Source organism: Vicugna pacos, chromosome 4 (assembly GCF_048564905.1).
Source record: "Vicugna pacos chromosome 4, VicPac4, whole genome shotgun sequence".
Lineage (NCBI taxonomy): Eukaryota > Metazoa > Chordata > Mammalia > Artiodactyla > Camelidae > Vicugna > Vicugna pacos.
In genome coordinates, this window is record NC_132990.1 from 1,299,042 (window position 1) to 1,325,473 (window position 26,432).

General features: G+C 46.9%; 1 pseudogene; it reads left to right on the forward strand.

The window, feature by feature from the left end:
• The first annotated feature begins 759 nt into the window (after positions 1–759).
• On the forward strand, positions 760–26,411 carry LOC140695786 (lactoperoxidase-like; annotated as a pseudogene).
• The last annotated feature ends 21 nt before the right edge of the window (positions 26,412–26,432 follow it).

Sequence of the window (26,432 nt, forward strand, 5' to 3'; positions counted from 1 at the left end):
GAAGTCATAGCACGTTAGTAATCATCTAAACCAGCCATCAATTTTGCAACTAAAGTGTATCAGGCACCAGAAGGTGAATGACTTGTCCACAGCCACACAGGGACAGAGGTGGGGACAAGTCCAGGGCTCTTCTCACTTCTCTGGTGGCCAAGAAAGGGCAGTATTTTAAAACCTGGGCCAGAAAAAGTCAACATTTAAAAATCATTTTAGGGGGCAGGGTAATAGCACAGCGATAGAGTGTGTGCTTGGCATGCGTGAGGTCCTGGGTCCAACACTCAGTACCTCCATTTAAATAAATAAACATAAACTTAATTACCTTGCTCAAAAAATAAAAATTAAAAAATAGAAATCATTTTAAATCTCTGTTGGCTTCCACAATGGATTGGGTGAAAGGTAAGGGAGGAATCAAAGGATAGTGAATAAATGAATGGAGAAGAGAGCCATTTATTTAATTGTTCCTAATTTTGAGAGCTATTCAGATCCCATTAAGGGCATAAAAGGGACAAGCCTGCTCAGAGATTGGAGGTTTGCCTTCCATGACTGCAGCAGGACTCCGTATTTGACCTGGAACATGGGAAGAAGAGGATTTTGCTTCACCCAGAGTCAGTGATACTGTATCAACCAGTCCCTGCCATTCTGCAGTTTCCTCATGCGTCTGCCTTAGAGTCACAGGGTGTTTCCCGCTGAACCTAAGCGTCTCCTCCAAGCCACATCAGCCCCTCAAAATCTTTCCTTCTGGGCCTCTCCCAGAAATAAATTATGATAGACGGTATAAAAACCAACTCCTTCAAGCAGAGAAACACACCTGGCTGCCACAGGAGGCCAAGGCCCTTGGCAGGTAAGAGTCATTAATTTTAATCTTTCCTGGTTTCTGTGCAGTTGATGATGAAATTTCCTAAAGACTTCTCAGAAAGCTTGGTACTGGATTTGGACTTGTCTTCATCAGGCATTTTCTGTTGCCAGCTCTGGCTGCCACCCTGGCAGGTCATCCCCATTTTGTGTAAGGGAGAATGTGATTGAATCCCTTTGTTGGATAAGGAGGCATTTCTGAGTCTGAAAACTGAGTCATAGAATCATAAACTCTTAGGGCTAGAAGGTACCATAGATCTCTCATCCATCCTGTTGGGAACTGAGGCTTCAGAGAGATCACGGGCCCAGGTCACACAGAAAGTTGGGGGAAATTAGTCACAGAATGACACATGGTGTTCTTGAGACTGGTGTGATATGATGCGACCACCATACTATCGGGAAAAGTCTGCAGTGTTTTAAAGGGTTCCCTGACCCAGGGCTCTCGGATCTTCATCTTGTTTCCAGCAGCTCATGCTTCCGACAGCAGCCCTGAACATCTAGTTAGCCCTGAACGTCTAGTCTCAGGTGTCTTGAGTGCCGTATGGACACTTGGTTCTCAATCAGATTTATGAAAGCAGCGATATTTAGATGGGCTTTGTCTTGGGAGAATGGAGTGGTTGAATCAGTTTTTTTATTTTTAAATGTAATTAGGTGTCCCAAACCCTATGGCTCAGGTGGATTTTGTTCTGCAGTAGAGAGTGTGATAAGAACTCTCTCTTCTCCATTCTTCTCTTGATACTGGAACTGCTCAAAAGATCAAACAGAGCATTCGGGGGGTGATGGGGTGTTTGTTGATTTTCCTACTGGCCCTTCCCACCACCCTCAACAGAGCTCTCACCATTCACGGAAAAGCATCCTCCTGATGCCTTCCCTTCTCAGTCCTTCCTGTAGCCCCCATGGTGACTTCTGAGCAAGTCTGAGAGCCAGACTCTTGGAGGTCGTGACATTCAGTGTGGTCGGCAGAGCAGCAGCATCGGCATCACCTGGGAGCTTGTTGGAAGTACAGGCTCTCAGGCCCCTTCTAGGACCTTCTGAGTTAGAATCTGCGTTTAACAAGTTCCCTAGGTGATGAGTAGGCACATTAAGGTGGGAGGACCCTGCTAAGGGACCATCACCACCCTCTGCCTCTGCACCCTCCAGATGTTGGATTTCTCTGCCCTAGGGGTTTCATTCATTCAGCAAGTACTCAGCACCTATTTTGTACCAACACTAGGCTTGGGCACTGGAAGAAACAAAAGCCAGTAAGATATAGCTCTTGAGGAGCTCATGATCTCCATAGGGGAAACAGTAACATGAGATATGAGTAAAGCACTGTGGGAGGACAGAAAAAGAAATGGCCTAACTTGGCCTGGAGAAATCTGGTACACTTCATAGAAAAGGTGGCACTTGGCCTGGGTTTTGAAGAATGAATAGGAGTTTATTGGGCAGAGAAGGCATTGCATAGGAAAGAGCTCTGTCTCCAGATAGTGCTTCATGTCCCAGGGAAGACTCCAAGCTTTGATGCAAACCAAAGGGCTTGGGAAATGGTCTCTGCACTGAGCATGATGATAAGAATGTGTGTAAATATTCAAACATCCCAGAAGCCTCTTGGCTCTGGAGTGTGCCTCCAGGATCTTTCTGCACACCCCCTGCCGCCAGTGGCATGAACTTTGCTTGGCTCGGCTTTCTGTCCCATATGCTTTGTTCACGCCCACCAGGAAAGACGGTCAAGACATGGAAAATAATTTAGCTTTGGCCTTGAAGTTCCCACCTACCACTTTTCAGTGAGGGAAGTATGAAGGGGGTTCCAAGGAAAGGAGAGGATAAATGAGTATCTAAGGACCTTTTCCTGTTCAGATTTCTCAACTTTTATTTCTTTGGCTACGATATTTTTCTTCCTTGGTCTCTCTCAGATGATACATCTTTTCATAGACTAACCTTTTAATTTTTGTTTTTGATTTATTATAAAATACATTAGCCATTGAAAGAATAATATAATGAATACTTGTGTACCCATCAGTTCTCTTAAAAAAAAAATCAATGATAAGGGGCTGGGAGGAGAGGAGGGGGGAAATGAGAGTTGGCATTTAGCGGGTGGAGTTTCTGTTTTGCAAGATGAAATAGTTCTAGAGATCTCTTGTACATCAGTATGAATATACTTGTCACTGTTGTACTGTATGGCTAAAAATGGTGAAGACAGCAAATTTTATGCTATGTGTTTTTACCACAATATAAAATAATATTGGGGAGGGTATAGCTCAGTGGTAGAGTGCATGCCTAGCATGTATGAGGTCCTAGGTTCAATCCCCAGTACCTCCATTGAATGCATGAATGAAGAAGAAATAAACAAATAAATAAATAAACCTAATTACCCCCCAAATTTTTTAATAATAAAATAATATCAATGATGCTTTTTATTTTCCAAAACCATCATCTTTGTTTTCTTGAAAGGCTAGATTTCTGCTGGCTCAGTGATCTCCTCAAATCACAAAAAGGAGGACAATGTTTCCACTCGTAGAGGTGTAAGGACAGGAGCCCACTGAGGCGTCAATCTCAACTGTCTGAGATTTCCTCTTGGGAAAAAAAAAAAGTGCTGGAGAGAATCTTGACCAGATAGGCATTTATTCATACTTTGTCTTTTTTTTTCTCGAGTAAGCTTACAAAAAGTACATTCAACAAGATAAAAATTATTTAGGGAGATCATCAAAGGTCAGAGGGAAAGACTGAGGAGGTGTGGGGGTGTCAGGGGGGCCTGAAATTATCTGGTCCAGATACACAGGTCTTTTCTGGAGATTATCCAGAGAATGCCTGGAAGACCACCTGGATGGTTTCTCAGGCAAAACTCCAGACCCACGATTCCTCTTAGGGAGCGTCAAGTAGATCTGGAGAGGGCAGCCAATCTGAGGACCTTCTCCAGGGTGCGTTTCTGGAGTTCAGTCAGTGAAGGCACACTATGGGGACCTCTTGTGAACACAGTCTAGATACACCATCATTCCATCTGTATTCCATGGCCACCTCCAAGGCTGGAGCTAGTATCTCCTTGAAAGATATTTTGGGTCTATTCCACCAAATCTAATGAACACCCTAAGCCCCAAAACAAACAAAGCTGCATGCTTTTAATCTGACAATCTAGGGTCAGAGTTTAAAGCTCACGATGCAGGGGTTAATCGAAGAGCTGGAATCTCTCCAGGCAACCTGGCACACAGCTGTGAGCTCCGGGGCACCTTGAGCTTTTTCACAACTTTCATTCATGTGTTCCCATCAAGATGGCTCTCTGAGAGGGGGTAAAGCCCCTGCCGGCTTCTGAAGGTAGAAACTGAGCATCTGTGTCTCTGGCACATTCTCTTGTGCTGGGCCAGAGGAGGACGGCTTTCATCCTGAGGGGAAAGGGGAAGGGGAACTCCTAAGATGTGTACCAGATTTGGTAACAGCATTTGTCACCGGTGACAAGACAGGTACAGAATCTTGAGTCACAGGCTGTCAGAGCAGAATCAGACATCCTGGGTCACTTGGTCCAACCCCCTCACATGGCAGGCCAGGGACCCAGAGATGTTACGTAACCTGCCCGATGTCACAGAGCTAGTTAGAGCACGTGGAGAACTACAACGTAGGACCTCCTGACCCCGAAGCCTGAGCTCCTTCCTTTCCATCTCTCAGTACCTACCGTGGACCTGCACACACGGGAGATGCTTAGTTACTGTGGTTTCCCCTCCTCTGCCCCAATGTCAGGGTGTCTGGCATTCTCTGGGCTGTTTTTGCTTTATCATCCCCTTTCTGTGATCCAGCTCCCCACCATGGGGACTCTCCAAGGCTCACGCCATGATCCTGGGTCTCGTTTCAGTGATGCGGGTCCTTCTCCATCTCCCAGTCCTTTTGGCTTCCCTGACCTTGTTCCAGGCTGCAGCATCTGACACCACTGGTAAGGGCCACTCTGTGTTGATTTCCCGGGGTTGCTGTAACTAAGGACCACAAACTGGGTGGCTTAACACAACAGAAATTTATTCTCCCACAGTTCAGGAGGCTGGAAGTCCAAAATCAAAGTGTTGGCAGGGTCATGTTCCTCTGAAGACTCTAGGGAAGAATCCTTCCTTGCCTCTTCCAGTTTCTGATGGCTCCCAGCAATCCTTGGCTTATAACTGCGTCACTCCAAGCTCTGCCTCCATCTGCACATGATCTTCTTCTCTGTGTGTGTCCTCTTCTCTTTTTATAAGACTACCAGTCACTGGATTTAGAACCCATTCTAATCCTGTACCTATATGATTTCATCTTAATTAGGTAAATCTGCCAAGACCCTATTTCCAAATAAAGTTCCAGTTGGCATATATTTTGGAGGGGCATTATTTAAGCCACTATACCCTCCTTGTTTAGAGACTATATCCTGCCCCCCCAATCTCCAGACCCCAGTACGAGTGAAAACAAGGAATCTCACTTTTACTCTATTCCATCCCCTTCCCTACTTCAGGGTCCTGGTGATCAGCCAAGCCCTTTGATGGACTAGCTTACGGGTCCGCCTCACCAAGAACCAAAAAATTCCGCACCAGCAGCCAGAGCCAACCTGAGTGGTCACAGACTTTCTGAATCCCATCACTGGGTCCAATTAGCTCTCAGTATCTGCAGGTTCTGCATCAGCAGATTCAACCAACAGTGGATGAAAAGTAATCAGAAAAAAAAATTCCAGAAAGCTCCCCCCCCAAAAAATACCCACTCTTGCAATTATTTACATAGCATTTACATTGGATTTACAACTATTTACATGGCATTTACATTGCGTTGGGTATTATAAGTAATCTAGAGATGATTGAAAGAATATGGGAAGATGTGCATAGGTTGTATGCAAATACTATACCATTTTATACGAGGGATTTGAGCATCCTGGGAGGTCCTGGAACCAAATCCCTGTGGATACTGAGGGATGACTATATTGTAGTGGACTCCTGAGAACAACACTGACAGCTTACTGAGAATCAGAGAGTATTCTTACCATTCGAGGTTTTTTCTCCTGGTGAATGTTTTCAATCTTGATCTTCTGCCTGCTCAGATCTGAGGGGTGGGTTAATGGCTGAGAACGAGGGAAACAGAAGCAAAGGCTTTTCCAAAGAGTGGAGTCTGATACCCTGCTCCTTGCTCCTCCCCATCCAAGCGCAGACCACCGCTGCCGCCATGTCTGACGCCGTGCGTCAGGTCAAGGCTCACGTCAACAAGGCTTTCCTGGATTCCCGGACCAGGTAGGTGAGACGCACACACCGCATGTGTCCCCCTTCCTGGGCTTCCCGTTCATGATGAGCACACCTGGGCCAGCCCTGACAAGCCAGGGAGCCAACGCGGTTATACAACCTGCCCTTCCACCCTCACCTGCGGGCGTGTGTGGCAAGTAGGAGTAACAGCCCACAATTCCTAAATCCTCAGCCTCTAAGTTACTGTGAAGGGGATGTCTAATCTGACCCTACAAGCACTTTCTTCCACGTGGCTGAGTGATTCCTTGGGTCACGCATACCAGAGTCTCAGAAAGCCTGAGGGGCCCACCTTACTCTTGCCTCCTGGGGCTTCCTTCCTCCTTGGCCCTTGAGTAAACTCTCAAGTGGTCCCATAACCTTTGGGCTGACTTTTAGAGGACAAGATGTGCTCTGGTCACTTCTAGTCCCAAGAACAGTGTCCTTTCAGGAATTCAAATGTCAGCATGAGAAGATGAAGCCGAGAGCGTCTCACTTTCCTCAGCTCAGTGCTGCTTCCTGCTCTCACAGTGAGAGAAGGGCGCCTGGTCGTTTGTCCCCCTCCCCCAGCCCAGGTTTCTGACTCTTAGGGGTAGAGCTGGGGGAGGTAGGAGGGGGGCAGGATGGCAAAGTCTAAGTCACCGGGACAACTTAATGCCTGAGGGTGAGGGTGGAAGGGGGGTGGGTCAGAAGCGCCTTTCCTCCTTGGGCACTTTTCGGCTCTCAGAGATTTGCTGCCAACTCTCTGACCCAGAGAAGTTTCCGGCCAGCAGCTCACAGCTCCAACCCTCAGCCCAGGAGCCTGGGGCTCACTCCCTCTCCCCTCGCCACACCTTCTTGAGTCAGGTCCTTTTTAAAGAGGCTCCAGGAGACTTTCCCCTGCTGCTGGAGGATGTGCGGATTTGGGGCCCAGGGCCGCCCTGTCTGGCTTACTCTGCTCTTAGGTTCAGAGCACCAGCCGCCTCTTCTTTTCTTGTTTTCTTTAGGCCTTTTGGGCAGGTGCCAATCACCAGCCACAAACACACAGTGGAGCTGCCTGTTAAGTCCCTTGTCACTAGAATTAGTCCAAAGAGGAAGCCCCATGGTGGCAGCAGGGAAACCATCTCCGAATGAAAATTCTCCCTCCCTAATGTCAATCCTGTCAGAGCCCGAAGGTGGGGCAGAATAAAAGCCACAAAATCAGTGTTCAGCACCTCCCTTGGGAGTTGCGCAGCACAGGACCACCAGCCTTGCTTTCAAACTTGCCCCCACTGGTTAGTTCTTGGACTTGGGGCCTCGTGGAGATGTCAAGAATCTACGTTTAAACATCTTGTTCACAAGCACCCAAACAAACAATCCAGCAACTCACGATCTGTGAGAAGGACAAGAAAGGAAATAAACAGAGCAGTGGCTGCGGCTCCAGGTGCAGGGATCCGGGAAGCCAGATGGAGGGCGAGAAAGAGCCAGCCATGTTGAGAGCTGGGGGGATGGCATTCCAGGGTCTGGGAACAGCAGAAGCAAAGGTCCTGAGGCAGGCAAGAGCTTAGGGTGCTCAGGAAACAGAAAAGAGGCTGGTGCTGGTGGCAGTGGTAGGAAAGGAGGAGCACGCAGGCAGAGCCTGAGGACCCAAGAGTCAGAGGCAGATTCGTGGGCACCAGGGAGGAGGAGGGAGGGATGGGACGTGACTGTTCATGGGCGTAGGGTCTCCTTGGCAGGTGATGAAAATGTTTGGGAACTAGATAGAGGCATTGACTGCACAAGGTCACGAGCATGGATGCAGTAAGCATGTGGATTCACACACATCGTCGGGGAGCCAAGGAAGTGCTTCAGTCAGAGAGCAGCCTGGCCTGCTTTTCATTCCAAAAAGCTCCCTCCGGCAGTGGGGTGGAGCTGGACGGGAGAAGGACAGGAGAGGAGCCAGGAACCCAGTTAGGAGTCTGCTGCGGCCATCCAGGTGGGGGAGGATGCTGGCTAGGTCGAGGGTGGAGGCCTAGAGATGGAAAGAGTTCCTCCAAGGCCCTGCCTCCCCCCAGGGAGCCCCACCCTGAGGCAAAGCAGGAGGTACCTCCCGGGTGAGTCAGGTTCAGGCAGGAGGCTGCACGGAGCCCTGGCCCAGGAGGAAGGAAGGCGCACATAGGACCTTGCATGGGAACTTTCGGTGAAACCCTGGGAGGCCCAGCAACCCCACTTTCTTGTTCGTGGGTGGGGGACCCTTTGGGACCTGGCTGATGAAGATGGTGGCCTGGTGCTAAGGCACGTGGCTTTATTCTGTGCCAGAGTCCGCTCTTGGCCTTTCTCATTCCTTCCTCCCTCAAATCCTATGCAGTGCTTAACCCAACTATAGGATTTAGCTGTTTTTGAGGCCAAATGATCAAATTGCATGGTTACCACCATTATCCACATTTTGTGGATAAGGAAACTGGGTACAGAGAGGTTGAGTAACTTGCCCAAAGGCCACCAGTAAGTAGCAGCAGGAGTCAAACCCAGACAGCATGTTGCAAAGGCCACGGGCGCTGGTGTCAGCGACACTGATTCCCAGTTCACAGAGGAGGCACAGCTCACTGGGAGGTCACATCCATACGCCCATCCTGGTGGAACCAGGGTTCAAACGTGACCTCTAGGCCCAAACTCTAGGTCAGTGCTGTCCGATACAGGAACCACTGACTACATGCGGCTACTGAGCACTTGAAATGTGACCAGAGCACCAAGGAACTGAATTTTTAATTGTATTTCATTTTAATGAATTTCCATTTAAATAGCCAAATGTGGCTAGTGGTTACCATACTGGACCTGCAGGAGTCTGGGTCCCTGGGCCACGAGGTCTCCTGCAACAAAAGGCAGCAGGTTTATCTTCTTGGGTTCTTTTTCACCAAGGTGGAGGGGAGGTTAGAAGCACGTAGGTCTGGTAATGAGCCACGTAGCCCCTCAGGCTGAGACACCAGGCCCCCTCACACCTGAAATAGAGTTAATAACCTGGTCTACAGGGACAGGCCAGGTGTTACAGCCTGTGCAGTTCACTCCCAAAGCAGGGATGTCTTTGTGAGAATTTGAGCCACTTCCAATATTTGAGTCTTAGAGCCTTGAGTCTAGAGGGGGTTCGTGAAGAGTCTTACAGATCGTCTCCTGGAGTCCCCTCATCTCACACATGAGGAAGCGGAGCACCACAGGGGCTGGAGGTTCTCATAGAGGGACTTTCTGACATCTTGCCCTTAATCTCCAATTTCTTAGTAGTAGAAGGGTTTTTGGCTTCTCATTTTATACATGGGAATTTAAGAATAAAAAGGCTGAACATCCGACCAAATAAATGGGCAGCAAGAGGCTGGATGCTCCAGCCACGTCTAAACAAACCCCAGTCTCACTCTAGGGCCAGGTGGAATTAAGGATGCTTTCGTGGGCAGAACTGGAGGCCCAGAGGCATGGTGTTTCTAGAATTCTCAGTCCATGAGGCTCGATGAGAGGCCAGCTCCACGGTCAGGGGTTTCTTAGCCTAAATCCGTACATCCTGGGACTAAGGTGAGTTTGAGGTTCCCCAACAGATCTGGAAGCAGCCAGCACAGCTGCCACCTGCCAATTCTAATTCAGGAAGGGCTCACCTTCCTCTGCCTGCCTTCCCTCAGAAGCAGACGTCACAAAGCTTAAAGACATGCTGTAGCTTCCTCCTCCCAGAAGAGATTTTCCAGAGGCATCAGAAGAGAACACAGAAGTGGGGGGAGGTCTCTGGCGTGCTGTCCACCCCCCACCCAGCTCCTCCCTACACACACGGCGCCTCACACCCCTTCTACAGGGTCGAAGCCCGGGGGCCAGGTCGTGACTCCCCCACTGCTCTCAATTGTAGGCTGAAGGCTGCCATGAGCTCTGAGGTGCCCACCACTCGACAGCTCTCAGAGTACCTCAAGCATGCCAAGGGCCGGACGCGCACAGCCATCCACAATGGGCAGGTGTGGGAGGAGTCCTTAAAGAGACTGTGGCAGAAAGTGACCCAGACCAACGTCACAGGTACAGAAAGCTCACCAGCCCTCTGATGGCAAGAAGGGGTCATCTCGCCACAGGGGAGAGCAGAAGCCAGCAAAAGCTGCATTTCCTCTTGGGAGCCATCGCCTCTCTCTCTCCTAGACCTGCAGAGCAAGGAGAGGCTGAGTTCAGCGACGCCCATGCTCTTTCCTGCAGAGAGAGGAACTCAGGCCCAGCAAGGTCCCACTGCCAGCTCGCAATGAGGGGACATTCATGCTCTTTGTTATAACGCCATCTGTTAGGTCTCTGTTCAGAGGAAGGACTAATGTCAATAAACACCAGTTCCTTGTCCCAAACCACAGTGTCACCACTTCCGCCTGTGAAAGGGACAGTTTAAGCCACCTGTGTCGAGGGGATTTACTGGGATTATGTCACAGGTGATGAGATTTCCCTCTTGTTCTGGGTGCTGTGGGGCTGAAACAATGAGCTGATGGACTGGTCATGACCTCCCCAACCCCTCCGCCCCACCCCCTACTGAATGGCACAGCTCACGGAGGGTCACGGAGGGAGGGGATTGGTCATGACTCGAGGAAGAGGCTACAAGTTCTCCCTGGGCAAACATCAAGTGGATGAAGATCCCTGGCCTGGGTGTTTGGGCAAATTCCAAAGTTGCAAAAGAAGGAAACTGGGACAAGGTAGGGAGAAGCAGGGAGCAGTTTGGACTCCAAGATTCAAAATGTGCTGGGGCCTCTGCCAACTTTCACAAATGAGCCCCCCAAAGAAGCCCCCAGAGCCAGATTCCCTTGCCTCCCTTTCACTGCGGGCACTGGGATGGAGCACAGCCTGCATTAGGAGGTCTCTCCATTCTGTGCCCACGTGGAAGCCTCTGATGCCTAAAGCTTCCCAATGTGTTATCCTCCCAAGACCACAGCGCCCCTCACTTAAATCCTGCCAGGAACAGGACCACCACAGAAACTGGAGAGAGTCCAGCCCAACTGGTGTCCACAGAAACACGGAAAGCGGAGGAAGAATCCAGCCCACTTGGCATCCCTTCTCTTTCAGACCCCAGCCTGGACTTGACTGCACTCTCTTGGGAGGTGGGCTGTGACGTCCCAGTTTCCGTGGTGAAATGTGATGAGAACAGCCCTTACCGCACCATCACAGGAGACTGTAATAACGGGTGAGTGGCCATGGGTGGGTATAGAAGGCAGGTGCCTCCCATCCCCACAAACAGCCCACTAGGCTCAGCCCACCTGCCCAGGCCACCTGCCCTGCCCAACCCAGCCAGGACTTTGCCACTTGGACATTACAGGCAGAACTCCCACTGCCTTACCCTCTTGGACTAGCGTCCCACTGGAATCTGTGCTGTTGGAACCCCCCTAACTTCCCCACCTTCTAGAGACCACTGTAACCCACTGGAAGCAGCACCTTTCCCCGGTGCAGAGGAGCCCCGCGCCTTCGGAGGTGAGAGTAGCCCAGACACCCCACAGTTGAGAAGCACCTCCTCCGGGCCCCCTATCCCTTGTTCAGAGGCTCCAGGTCCTTCCCCAGGGGATTCCCAGTGGGGTTTTCAAACAAGCAGACCCCGGGGCCGACCGGCCGAGGCTGAGGACGGGTCTTGCTGTTTCAGGAGGCACCCCGCCCTGGGAGCCGCCAACCAGGCGTTGGCGCGCTGGCTGCCGGCAGAGTACGAGGACGGGCTCTCCCTGCCTTTGGCTGGACGCGGGGGAAGAGGCGGAACGGCTTCCCTCTCCCGCTGGTGAGCGCAGGCCCGGGGTCGGGGAGAGCCCCGGGCAGGCAGGTGAAGGATGGGAGTCAGAAGAGAAGGGATGCACTCCCCAAACACTCAAGGAAAGGAAGAAGAAATAGGTGGGAGGACAAAGGGTGCGCGGTGGAGCCGCAGGCGGAGAGATGCAGATTTGGAATGGCTCCCTGGAAGTGTTCCCCCAAGTGCCACTAGAGGGCAGCAGAGCCCGGGTCCCGGAGCCCGGTTATGTGATGGTCACTTCCCAGCTGCCAACAGACCAGGTGCCCTGGGGTTTCCCAGGCAGATGGCCTCCCTGCTGCATCCCGCTGGCGCCTGCCCTGTCCCATCCCCTGGAGTGCACCAGCCGTTGTTTGCCTAGAGGTCCTCTCTGTTGGCCTCATCTGACTTGGCAGGCCCTCTTCCCAGAGCCCCTCCCCTAATCCCAGACACCGGGCATCTCCATGGCACTGGCTTCAGAAAACAGCCTGTCTTTCTTTTTGCCTCTCCGAGTGGAAACGGCACTGGCCTTGCAAGCCATCCAGTCATACAGACCTGGCCCTTTGTGGCTGTAGGACCTTGGTCAATTGACTTCACCTCTCTAGGACTCAGTCTCCACATCTACAAAATGGGAGTAACGCCACCTGCCTCACAAGCTTGTCATAAGGATGAAACACACCTATCATATCATAGGTACTCAATAAACTGCAGTTGAAGCTAAATCCTTGAAGCATCTTCTCCTCCCTCTCCTTCTCTCTCCATCCGTAGGCCCGTGAGGTATCCAACAAGATTGTCGGCTACCTGAATGAAGAGGGTGTTCTGGACCAGAACAGGTCCCTGCTCTTCATGCAGTGGGGTCAGATTGTGGACCACGACCTGGACTTTTCCCCGGACACGGAGCTGGGGAGCAGCGAGTACTCCAAAGCGCAGTGTGATGAGCACTGTATCCAGGGAGACTACTGCTTCCCCATCATGGTAGGCCACTGCAACTGCGCGTCCCTGACAAACCCCCTGCCTCCCTAAGGTAGCAGACGTTCCCCGCCAGGCAGTCAGCCAGGACCTCTTGGTAGGTCTTGAATGCTGATTTGACAGCTTCCCAAGCCTCACACATCTATTCATTCACTCACTCGTTTACTTAGTAAATAGACATTAATCATCTACTCCGTGCCTGGCAAATGACACACTGTCCCTTCCCTCAAGGACGAAGGGTCTGTGTAGGAAATGGACGAGTAACCACTAATGGCAAAATTGGGAAGCGCTGGGGAGGGCCGTCTGAGTCCCCGGCCCAGCAGCATTTGGTGTCACCTGGGGTCTTGTTAGAAGTACAACAAGATATTGTTGTCCAAGACATTGGGAAACAGAATCCACATTTTATCAGGATTCCCAGGAGATTCATTGCATACACAGTAAAATTTGTGGAATGTTGCTATAAGTCACCATGGGGTCCAGGACGGCTCCTTCCAGAAAAAGCTGAAACCTGATGGATGAGTCAGAATGAGCAGCCGGTATTTATGGGAATTTCCAGCAGGAAGGACAAGGAACTTGCCATGATGCACCTTTTCTTCAGGGATTTTACAGTTAGAGAGTGATTTCTTTACTGAAATAAATCAAGGCTGTGAGCTGTGTTATAAAGAACATGAGCTATGGAGTGAAGTCACTCTAGCTCTGAATCCCACATCTTTCCTTTGCAGTTTGTAAGTTCTTGGGCACATGACTCAACCTTTCTGAGCCTCGGTTTTCTCCTGGGTAAAATGGGACCAAATTACCTACCTTACAGGGTTTTATGAGGACCAGAGTGAGATAAAGTATGCATAATGCCTAGCACATGGAAGGGCCAAAATAAACAAATGGTAGCTGTTGTTAGCAGTTATTATTAACAAACCCTTTCCTGTCTCGTGTTCTGCTTCCTTGTGCCGGGGTCGGAGGACTCCCTCACCACCAAAAATTTGGAACCTTTGCTATAAAAGATTGGATGAATCCCTTCAGCCCTTTTCCACAGCGGGACGTCATGAACTTCAAGGTATTGGGGGCCCAAGACGTATAGTGTCAGCAGGAGGCACCAGGAGCCAGCGTGTGGTCCCAGGGTCCCAGGAGGACACCATCAGCATTTTTGCCAGCTGCATCTGGACCTGCCCTGGGGTTACCAGCTGTACCACCTCTGCCCAGTCACCCTAATGTCTCTGCAGTTCCCGCGCAATGACCGCAAGGTGATGACTCAAGGGAAATGCATGCCTTTCTTCCGAGCTGGGTTTGTCTGCCCCAATCCTCCTTACCAGTCTTTGGCCCGAGAGCAGATCAACGCCCTGACCTCCTTCCTGGACGCCAGCTTAGTGTACGGCTCTGAGCCCAGCCTGGCCAGCCGTCTCCGTGACCTCAGTAGTCAGCTGGGCCTCATGGCCGTCAACCAGGAGTTCTGGGACCACGGGCTGGCCTAGCCACCCTTTGTCAACAAGAAGCCGAGCCCCTGTGAGGTCATCAACACCACTGCCCAAGTGCCTTGCTTCCTGGCGGGTGAGTTTAGGCTGGGAACAGAGGCGCCCAAGGACAAGGGGGTTATCCTGGGGACTGAGAGCAGAGGGAGGCCAGAAAAACTTCACGAGGCCCCTGGGCAGCCTCTGGGGAGGCTTTACCATTGTTCCTTCTCATCATCTTCTACAAAAACACACACCGAGCCACCACCGCCCCGGGCACTGTCCAGGACTGGCAGAAGGGCCCAGGTGAATACAGAATCTAAGAATGTATGTTCACTGTAAAAATAAATAAGAAAATTCACAAGATCCCACCACCCACAGATAATCATTCTTAGCATTTGAATGCCTATCTTCCCAGGTTTTTTTCTATCCCATCACTCTACATTGTTTTACATCATTGAGGTTGCACTTGAAATAATGCTCTGTAACCTGATGACTTCCCTTCATGCATCACATCATGAAACCATCTTCTACAGTGGGCTCTTAAGTGGCTGCCTGGTATTCCGTGACATTTATTATCATAATTGATTTTTGTCAACCCGATTTGGAGACATTCAAGTCATTTCTGGTTTTCCTGTGATTTTTTTGTTGTTGTTTTTAAGTTAATGAGCATCCTTGTTGATGAATCTTGGTGCACATTTAAAAATTTTTTACTAAGATAATTTCCTAGAAGAGGAAGTTCTAGATGAAGAGGAAGATATAGCTTTAATGCTTTTTATAAACTTGGCACAAAGCCCCTACTCCATACAGCCCGTGCACAACCAAATTCTCATTCTGGGGGTTCCTGTCCTCCTGGTCCTCACTGCCTTTGGCTTTCGGAGGCTTTCTCTCTTCTAAAGATCCAATCCCCCAGGGCAAGCCCCCTGCCACCCAGACATGGCAGGAGGCCAGTCTGTAGGGCCAGATCTTCTCTTAGCTGTGTCCCTGCATCTCTCACATCAATCCAGACCAAGCCTTTGCCTGTTTCCCCCCCAAAAAATTACCCAGTACGACTAAGCACTTGTGAATTTAACAGACTTTCCTGAAGATTGGAGGACACAAAGAGAAAGATCCGGTCTTGCACCATCTATCTGACCTCCCATCCTATTCCTCCGTCCCTCCCAATTGCCTCTATCTCATCCTGTATTACACAGAGGAATTGGACCCTACCCTCAAACTTGGATTCCTAAAACCTTCAAAGTTGTTCCACACAATGAAAAGCCCCTTGTTTATTTGTGGGTCCCATCTTGGAAGGCAGTTGGGATTTAATTACCAAATTTTAATTTTTTAATGTCACCTGTAGTCTTTCTGTCAGTCTTGAGGGTCGACCTTATTAGCCCCATTTTCCCAGATATGAAGACGGTGGCTTAGAAATGTGAAGTCTTAAGTCACACGGCTAAAAGTGTGTGTGTAGAGTTGAGATTCAAATCTATGAATCCCAACCCTGATCTCTTTCCACCTGACTTCCCTTAAATTAACTGGAAGGAGGGGCTTAGGAGAGGTTCTCTTTGGGACATTGTCACTGATTTCTTCGTGCAGGTCCCTGGGGTCTGGGGTTGCTCCAGGGAACCTACCTTCCTACCTTGCGGGCTTTCAGGAGATTCCCGAGCCTCAGAGCAGATCCTCCTGGCCGCTTCCCACACCCTGCTTCTCCGAGAGCACAACCGTCTGGCCAGAGAACTAAAGAGACTCAACCCTCGCTGGGATGGAGAGAAGCTCTACCAGGAACCCGGAAAATCCTGGGAGCCTTCATGCAGGTGGGCCCAGGAGCACTGCGCCACACGCCAGCCTCGCTCCCGCTCCTGACCCTGCTCTCTGCTGGTCCCCACACCTCCCGCTAGCCCCTCTGCGTTCCCCCTTGCTCTGCTGCTGCTGCTTTCCCATCATCTCATTCTTGTAAACCTCCCCTGTGCTTCTTCTGCCTCTCGGCCCCAAAATGAGTCCCTGGATTCCGAGTACTGGAGAGTCAGTCTCACGTGGTCACTCAGTGTGCCTACCCAGGTGCCCTCATTGGGACCGTAGGCTCCATCACTCCTGGGACTGTGACAGCACACTTATTCCAGTTGTTTTGATCGGATTATCGTCTTTAAAAATTTTCTGCACTTAAGCCACATGTCACCGGCACAGTTAATTGCTATTGTTGATTGGCCAGTTGACTAGAAGGGATGTAGAAAGGGCGATATGTTGATTCTTATTTTTTAAACATTTTATTTTGAAATAATTGTAGATTCTCAAGAAGTTGTCCAAACATGTACATGCACCTCCCCCAGTGTTAACACTTTGCAGAACTATGTCACCAGATCACAATCAGGAGGTTAACACTGATAACAACTACAGAGTTTATTCAGATTTCATCATCTTCATGTGTGGTGCATGTGTGTGTGTGTGTAGCTCCAGGCAATAGTATCACATGTGTCGTTTCATGGAATCACCGCCACTATAAAGATACCTAACTTCCATCGCCACAAGATGCCCTTGGGCTATGTTTTTATAGCCACAGCCACCCTCCCCCTTCCCATTTTCCTAACCCCAGGCAACCACTAATCCATCCTCCATCTGTACACTTATGTTACTCCATGAATGTTATATAAATGAAATCATGCAGTATGTGTTCTTTTGAGACTGGCCTTTCACATTCAGCATAATTTCCTTGAGGTTCATCCAAGTCATTGCATATATCAATAGTTCATTCCTTTTTGTTGTTGAGAACCATCTCATGCTTTGTTTAATCGTTCACCTATTGAAAGACATTTGGATAGTTTCCAGTTTAGGGCTATTGTGAATAATGCTGCCATGAACATTCATATCTATGTTTCTGCAAGAAAATAAGTTTTTATTTGTCTGGAATTTAAGCCCAAGAGTGCAATTGCTGGGTCATATGGTAAGTCCATTTTTAATTTTAAAAGGAACTGCAAAACTGTTTTCCAGAGTGGCTGTATCATTTTTACATTCCCATCAGCAATGTATGAATGACCCAAATTCTCTGCATCCTGGTCATTATTTGGTGTCATTACTAATTTTTTTTCACCCTTTCTGTTAGGTATGTAGTGATAACTCATGTTGGCTTTAATTTGCATTTCTCTGATGGTTGATCATATTGAATATCTTTTCGTGTGTTTTTTGTTATCTGGATATCCTCTTCAGTAAATACCTGCTCATGTATTTTGCATATTTTCAAATTGGATTTTGTCTTTTATTGTTGGGTTTTGAGAATGATTTATGTATTCTGGATACGAGTCCTTTGTCACATATGTGACTTTAAATATTTTCTTCCAGTCTGTACTTTGTCTTCTCATTCTCTTAACAGGATCTTTTGCAGAGAAAGAGTTTTTCATTTTGATGAGGTCAAATTTATCAGTTTTTTTCTTTCATGGATTGTGCTTTTGGTGTCAAGTCTTTACTCTTTCCCTGGTCCTAGATCCCAAAGATTTTTCTCCTGTTTTTTTTTCCTAGACTTTTTATAGTTCTATGTTTTACATTTAAGTCTGTGATCTATTTGGGGTTAATTTTTGTGTAAAACATAAGATTTAGGTCAAGGTTCATTGGTCGGGGGAGCTACGGATGTCTAACTGCTCATGCACCATTTGTGTAAAGACTGTCTTTCTTCTATTGAACTGCTTTTGTTCCTTTGTCAAAAGTTATTTGGGCATGTTTATGTGAATCTATTTCTGGATTGTCTGTTTCATTCCATCAACCTATGTGTCTATTCCTACACCATTACTACAGTGTATAATTAATAACTATTAGTAACCACATAATAAGACTTAGCATTGGGAAGAATGACTCTTCCCACTTTCTTCTTCTTTTTCAAAATTATTTTGGCTACTGTAAGGACTTTCCCTTTCCATATATATTTTAAAACAGGCTAATCTATGTCTACAAAGAAATCTTACTGAGATTTGGATAGGAATTGTATTAAAATTATAGATCCATTTAGGGACAAATGACATCTTTACAATGTTGAATTTTCCAGTAGATAAACATCGTATGTCTCTCCAAGTATTTAGATTTTCTTTGATTTCTTTCTTCAGCACTTTGTAATTTTTATCATCAAGAGCCTACACATGTTTGTTGCATGTATACCTGAGAATTTCATTTTCTTTGGAGGAATTATAAATATTACATCTCTTATTTCAGTTTCCACTTCTTATCAGTGTATAAATATATAACTGATTTTTTAATTGAAGTCACTCAATACTAGTCAGTTTACAATGTTGTGTCAATTTCTGGTGTACAGGGAAAGGGTAAGTTGGCAGTTTGAAGCTTGCAGATAATTGACAATTTTTACCTGCTGATTCTGTATCTTATGACCTTGCTGAACTCAATTAGTTCCAGGAGTTCTGTAGATTCCTTGGGATTTTCTATATAGATAATCATGCCATATGCAAATAAAGGCAGTTATATTTCTTCATTTTAAATTTCTTTTTCTTCCCTTATTACAGTAGCTATAACTTCCTGTACTATATTGAGCAAGAGTGGTGAGAGCAGACATTCTTATCTCCCAATAATAGAAGAAAAGTATTCAAGTTTTCATCATTAAGTATAATGTTGGTTATGAATTTTTTGTAGCTGCTCTAGATGACGTTGAGGAAGTCCTGCTCTATTGCCTAGTCTACTGAGAGTTTTTGCCATCAACAGATGTGGAACTTTGTCAAGTGGTTTTTCTGCATTGATTTATATGATCATATGATTTTTCTTCTTTAGCCTGTTTTGCTTGCTTTGGGTTTATTTTGCTCTTCCTTCTAGTTTATTGAGGTAGGAACTTAGAGTATTAATTTGAGAGCTTTCCTCTTTTCTAACAGAAGTATAGTAAGTGATATAAATTTCCCTCTTAGCACTGAGTTAGCTGCAGCCTACAAATTTTGATATGTTCTGTTTTCATTTTCACTCAATATGTATTTTCTGCTGTTATCTTCTTTCAGACTTCCTCTTTGACCTGTGGCCTATTTAGAAGTACGTTATTTAATTTAGAAGTGTTTAAACATTTTCCTGCTGCCTGTCTGTTATTAATATCTAGTCTGATTCCATCATGGTCAGAGAATATATGATTTCATTTCTTTTAGATTTGTTAAGGTATATTTTATAGCCCTGGTATGGTTATCTTGTTGAATGTTCCATAGGTCCTTCGAAAATATTTTTATTCTGCTGTTGTTGGGTGGTGTGTTCTATAAACGTCACTTAGATCCCATTTATTGGTGGTTCTATTCAGTTCTGTCTCCTTGCTGATTTCTCTCTAGTGGTTCTATCAATTGCTCAGAGTAGGGTGTTGAAGTCCCCAACTATAATTGAGAATTTGTCTATTTCTTCTTTCAGTTCTATCGATTTTTGCTTCATGTATTTTTGCAGCTCCGTTGCTTGGTGAATAAACATTTAGGATTGCTTGATCTTCTTGATGGATAGATCCATTTTCAGCATGCAATGTCCCTTTTTGTCCCTTGTAATCTTCTTTGCTCTGAAGTTGATTTCACCTGATATTAATATAACCTCTCTTGCTTTTAAAAATTAATGTCTCCATGATGTATCTTATTCCACCAGTTTCAACCTACCTATGTCATTATGTTTGAAGTATGTGTCTTATTGACGACACATAATTTAAGTCACTTTTTAAAAAAATGTTTTTTAATGGAGGTGCTGGGGATTAAACCCAGAGCCAAGGCCACTTTTTTTTTAATCTGCTCGACCAATCTCTGTCTTAAAATCGGTGCATTTAGATCATTTACATGTATAGTAATTATTGACGTGTTAAGGCTTAAATCTGCCATTTTATTATGTTTCCTGTTTGTTCCCTGTTTCTCATTCCTCTATTGTTATTGTTTTCCTTGCTTTCCTGTAGGTTATCTGAACACTTTTTAGAGGTCCATTTTGATTTTAGTACATCACTTTGCATAGTTTTCTTAGTAATTGTTCTCAGTATTGTCATATGTGCATCATATCAAAACCTACAGGTGTCAGTGTTTTATCACTTTCAGTGAAGTGTAGAAAACTTAACTTCCATTAGGTCCCTACATTTAGCACCACATCAGATAGTGCTTTAGCCATAAACTATGATTAAAGAAACTCATAAGGTAGAAAGTAATTCAGTCTGTTTGCTTCTATTTTCCATTACACTGTTCTCATTTCCTTTCTGAAGTTCCCAGCCTTCTTCTGTTATCATTTTCTTTATGCTTAGAGAGTTTCCTTTAGCCAGTTTTTGAGGATACATCAGCTAGCAATAAATTCTCTTTCCTTCATCTGAGAATGTCTTTTTTTTCGTCTTTATTCTTGAAGAATAGTTTTACCAGATACTAGATTCAGGGTTGACAGTTCTTTTCTTTCAGCACTTGAAAAATGTTGTACCACTTTTCTCTGTCCTCCGTGATTTCAGATCGGAAATTTACTGTTATTCAAATTGGTGTTCTTTTATAGGTAATGAGTCATTTCTCCTTGGCTATTTTTAACACTTTATATTTGTGTTCAGAAATTTAATTATGATGTGTCTTAGAGTAGCTTTCTTTGGATTTATTCTGTTTGAAATTCAGTTTCTGAAATCTGTAAAGATATGGGGAGGTTTTCAAACATTATTTCTTCAAGTACTTTTTCATCCCACTCCCTTTCTCCTCTACTTCTGGGACTCCATTAATATGAATATTAGATCTTTTATTATTGTCCCACAGAACCCTGAGGTTCTGGTTTGTTTGAGGGTTGGGGGGCAGTTTGGGGAGTTTTTTTCTGTCTATTTCTCTCTGTTGCTCAGATTGACTGAATTCTATTGGTCTGTCTTCACTGTCACATCCACTGTACTACTGGGTCTAGCCAACAAGTTTTTCATTTCAGTTAGTGTATTTTCAGTTCTATAATTTCAATTTTTTAATAAAATTCTACTTCTTTGCTGAGATGTTGTTTTTTTCATTTGTTTCAAGATAACATAATGGATTGTTGGAGCATTTTTATGACAGCTGCTTTGAAATCTTTATCAGATGATTCCAACAGCTGATTCATGTCAGCATTGGCATTAGTTGATTGTCTTTCCTCACTCAAATTGTGGCTTTCCTGGTTCTTGGCATTATAAGTGATTTTCAGTTGTATCCTAGGCATTTCAGTTATTATGTTAGGAGACAAGATTCTTGATCCTGTTTAATTCTTCTGTTTAAGAATGCAGTTACTCTATTTAGGTTTGGCATGTAGGTTCTGGCATACTTTGTGAGCTTTAGTTCCAAAGATAGTTTAGTTTCCTGAGCCCTTGCAATGGTATCCTCATCTGCTTCATTCTTCTGGTATGTCTGGGGTTTCAACTCAATCCCTGTTGACTCTGTCTGTAGGGCAGGAAGGTACTTTCCTGGCTCCCTTCTGTTGCTAGGAAATCTTCTAAAGGATCAGAAACCACTGCACCTGAGTCTCTATGCCGATGGATGAAGAACAGAGAGACGGGGCTTTACTGCTGCAGGCAGATCAGACCATTCACCAGCCTGGGTTGTGTATCAAGAGCAAAGATGGCTAATGGTTTGGATTGTGAGGTGGGTTTGAGGGCTCTTTGCTAGGTCCCTGCTGAATTTCCCCTGACCCAGTCCTCTCCAGAAAGAGAGAGAAGGCTTTTCATAGCTTCTTTTGTCTATTCCTATTGGAGCTTCCAGGGTGCCAGCTTCTCACGGACCCAGCCTGGGATGTGTAGGAGCTCATCTTATTGTCATTCCTCAAGTCCTGAGGTTCTTATCCAGTTCACCTTCTTTCCAGCTTTTACAGTCTATTTATTGTTGTCTGTTGAATAATTTCCAAGGTTTTTAGTTCTATTTAGTGGGGAAGACTAAGGAAAAATGAGTCTACTCCATCTCATTCTGGAACCAGAAGCACATGCTCTTCACCATCGAAGATCTATTTCCATTTATTTCTTAGAAAAGTCTCCAGAATTCAACATTTATTATGAAAATTTTAGACTCAGAAATCTTGCTGCTAGAGATGTTTGTAGGAAATCATCCAAAGAATTAAAAATATCTACGTAAAGACTATCTGAGTTGAGGCTTATATTCGTTTGGTTGAGCTGTCATAACAAAATAATGCAGACTGGGTGGCTTACACAACAGAAATTTATTTTGTCTCACAGTTCTGGAGGCTGGAAGTCCAAGATTAAGCAGTTAGCGGGTCTAATTTCCCCTGAGGCTTTTCTCCTTGGCTTGGCCGTGTTCCCTCTGTGTCCTCACATGGTCTTTCCTCCATGTATGCACTTCTCTCTTCTTGTAAGGACACTAGTCTTATTGGACTAGGGCCCCACCCTTATGACATCATTTAACCTTAATTACATCTTAACTGGCCTTATCTCCTAATACAGTCCCACTAGAGTGTTAGAGCTTCAGCATATGAATTTGAGGGAGACGCAGTCCCACCTGCAATGAGGCTTCTTGGACTACAGGAGGAAGAAGCCCACCCAGACTAGCACAGGTGTTTTGTATTGGCTCACCCTAGACAAGTGGAAGCAGGTAAGGGTTCCTCCCGGAACCCCTGGGCAGGGACTGTAGCTGGGCCTCAGAAAGGGTTAAAGCCAGAGCCTGGAAACCATCTGGAATTAGGGCAGCTACTCCCGCTCTGCCTCTCCCTCCTCTCTGCTCCTCTCTTCACTTCTCCACTCTCCTTCTCTGCAGATGGGTTTTCCCTGCTTTTCTGCACATGGTAGGAAATGACAGCGCATATCACCCCATCTGTCCCTCAGATCAGGCGCCACCAGAAACAGTCTAGGATAGCTGCCTCTGAAATCTAAATTCCTGAGAGAGAGAATCTGACTCACCAGCCTCGTCTGGTGCCACAGCTGAGCCAGTCACTGTGGCCAGAGGCAGGGGCCTGTCCCCTGCTGACTCCCACAGCCTGAGGCGCAGACTGCCTGCTCCAAGGATGACATCCTTAGATCTAAGCTGCTGAAGAAATGGGCAGCAACCAAAGAGTAAAACAATAAAAGAAGGACCCACGAGTGCAAGAGAATATCATACACATTTAATTATATAATAGTTGGGAGCTAGGTAGAAATGTGAGAAACTTAAAGTGAAAAAGCAGAATGCAAAAGCATGCATTCTCCAGGGTTACAGTTATGTAAAACTAGGTATCCTGTAGACAAAGATTCGAAAGAAGAAACAATTATTATAATTATTGAGTTAAGTGGTGGCATGATATTTCCAAATTTTCTCACTTTATGTTGGTTCATTGTTTTGAGCAAAACAAAATGAAAAACAGATCTCTCTGTAGTGCAGCATTTCTTTGAGAACTGGAGGTTGAATGAACTTTCCTTGGTTACCCTGTGAATCATTCCTGTGGTTCTTCATTCCTCTCACCCTGGCCTATGGGGAAAAGTTTAAGAATATGACTTCATCATGTTAAAGTGATGCATAAGGACTGTCACTTTAGCTTCAAAGTCGTAAACTTATAGCAAAGATGGCAAAGAGAGTACATCTCAAGGGCCATATTAAAGTGACTGATTGGTAAAGCCTACATGGAGACAAATTATGAAAGAGCAGCAGAAAGTATGTCGTGATCAATTAGTAATGTCTGCCAGGGTCATAGGAAGGGGAATTGGACACATGTGCTATCCATTAGCCATCCTTGATTTTTGACCAGTCATCCCTCTTGGCAGCGGCTTCTCTCCCACCTCGCTCTGCAGAGGTTTTACGTCTCCTCATGCCCTTTTCTCACAACTCGTTTTTCCTTCCAGATTATCACCTTTAGGGACTATCTACCCATTGTGCTAGGTGATGAGATGCAGAAGTGGATCCCTCCATATCGAGGCTATAACAAATCTGTGGATCCCCGAATCTCCAATGTCTTCACCTTTGCCTTCCGCTTTGGCCACTTGGAGGTCCCCTCCACTATGTCCCGCCTGGATGAGAATTATCAGCCATGGGGTCCAGAACCAGAGCTTCCCCTGCACACCCTCTTCTTCAACACCTGGAGGATAGTCAAAGATGGTATGTCCTTTCAGGGCAGCACCTGGCTGTCTCACTCTGCAGCCTGCTTCTGGGGAAACCTGGCTTGGAAGTCAGACTCCATGCACTTCCTGTGTGACCCTGGGCAAGTGAATTCACCCCCCTTGAGCCTCAGTTTTCTTATTTGTGAAATGGGGACAATAATAATACCTATCTCACTAGGCTATATAAAAATTGAAATATATGGATAGAACTTAGTCTGCAGTGGTTCCTGACACACAGAATGTGGTCACTAAATTTAGCTATTATTCTTTACTTTCTCCTCTGACCTTTAAGTTGCTGAATTTTCTCTGCTTTCTTTCCATGTCTCGGGCTTCTCTGATTGCTGTAGAAAGAATGCATGGGTCTGGTAAATAAACTGCTCTTTCTGCCTTCTCTACGGCTTTCCACCTCCATTAAGTGCCAAAGGTTGGACACAGCTCCGCTTAGGATTCCTGGGCTGGGCTGTAATGAAATTGGCTTTCCTTAAGTCCTGACAAATCAGGGCATTTGATTTCTGCCATCTCTTCCCTTGCTGCACAGTTCCTTGCGGGAACATATGTCAGGAGAAGGAGCCAATTCTCTGAACTAGAGCTTGGGAAAAAGTCCCTGAGGCTGATGCTCATGCTGTCACCCCCGGAGTGCCCCCTTCCCTCCACCCCGAAGGCGTGCAGTCTGACCTGGACCCCGGCCCCCAGCCTACCCTGCAGGCCACAGCAGGCTCTTCCCTCCCCACTTCCAGCCCAAAAGGTTCAGTTAGCTCTTCTTTCACCTACGAGAAAATGTCTGGTGGAAGGGGCGGACAGCAGTGGACGATGTCCCCAGCCTACCCCCATCCCCATGAGGGCCTGGTCTCCCTGCAGGTGGAATTGACCCTCTGGTACGGGGCCTGCTGGCCAAGAAGTCCAAGTTGTTGGGTCAGAAGAGAATGATGACGGGCGACCTGCGCAACAAGCTCTTCCAGCCCCCTTACACGATCCACGGCTTTGACCTAGCCGCCATCAACATACAGCGGTGCCGGGACCATGGGATGCCCGGTGAGTGGGCCAGGGGTCCAGCCATGCCTGGGGAACTTGTGGCTGCTTCCCAGGGTTCCTGCGGACTCTCTTCTATAGCCCTGAGGCTCTGATCAGTTTTAAAACAGAAGACCAAGATGCCCATTTTTAAAACTTACTTTGTTCCTCTGTGAAATGGAATCTTCCAGTCTCCCTAATGCAGAGACCAGAAAACACATCTGGTACTATCTTTGAGCTCCTCAGACGAAAAAGAAATCAACAACTGACGTCTAAAACCAGTTTTAAAGCCCCGAAAATATTAAGAAATGGATCGTAGAGGGAAAGCAATGATTTTTGGGCCTTCTTAAATGTAGTACTTAAGAGCCACACTGCCTGGGTTCAGATCTCGGCGACACCTTGTCTAGTGGTGTGACCTTTGGCGAGTTACTTAACATCTCTGTTCCTCAGTTTACATATTTGTACAGTGCTTGGAGTAGTGCCTGGACCCAGAGCAAGCCCCAAAGAACCTACTAGCCCTCTCTAGGCTTCAGTGCCACAGTATAAAACAATGGCTTCCTTCCTGCCTACCCTGTCCCAGAGGTTGCGAATCCAGACTTTCTGGGGCTGATGCAGTGGGCGTGTCCCCCAAAGAGACTGTGGGCAAGAAGTCCCTGGGATGAGACAGCTTCAGCCTCTCCGCCCTAGGGTACAACTCCTGGAGAGGCTTCTGTGACCTCTCACAGCCCCAGACGTTGAAGGAGCTGCATGCAGTGCTGAAGAACAAGAAGCTGGCTAAGAAGCTACTGGATCTGTACAGGACCCCCGACAACATCGACATCTGGCTAGGGGGCATCGCTGAGCCCCTGGATAAAAGGGGCCGGGTGGGGCCTCTCCTGGCCTGCCTCCTGGGGAGGCAGTTCCGGCAGATCCGAGATGGAGACAGGCGAGTGACCCCACCGTGGGGAAGGTGGGGAGGGAGGCGCTTCTCTGCGGGGGGCGTCCCGATGTCCTGCCTGAGGACTAACTTCAGACCTCGGCACGGCCCCAGTGACCTCGTTCCTACCCTTTGACAGAATTGAGAGGGGCCCACAGCTGGGCTGATGGAGAAACTCTGCGTCTGTCTCTGCAGGTTCTGGTGGGAGAACCCTGGGGTCTTCACTAAGAAGCAGCAGAAGTCTCTACAGAAAATGTCCTTCTCATGCCTTGTCTGTGACAACACCCACATCACCAAGGTCCCGCTGCACCCCTTCCAGGCCAACAGCTACCCTCACGGCTTTGTGGATTGCTCAGCCATTGATAAGTTAGACCTCTCACCCTGGGCCTCAGAGAACTAGGGGCCTGGACTCCACACTGTG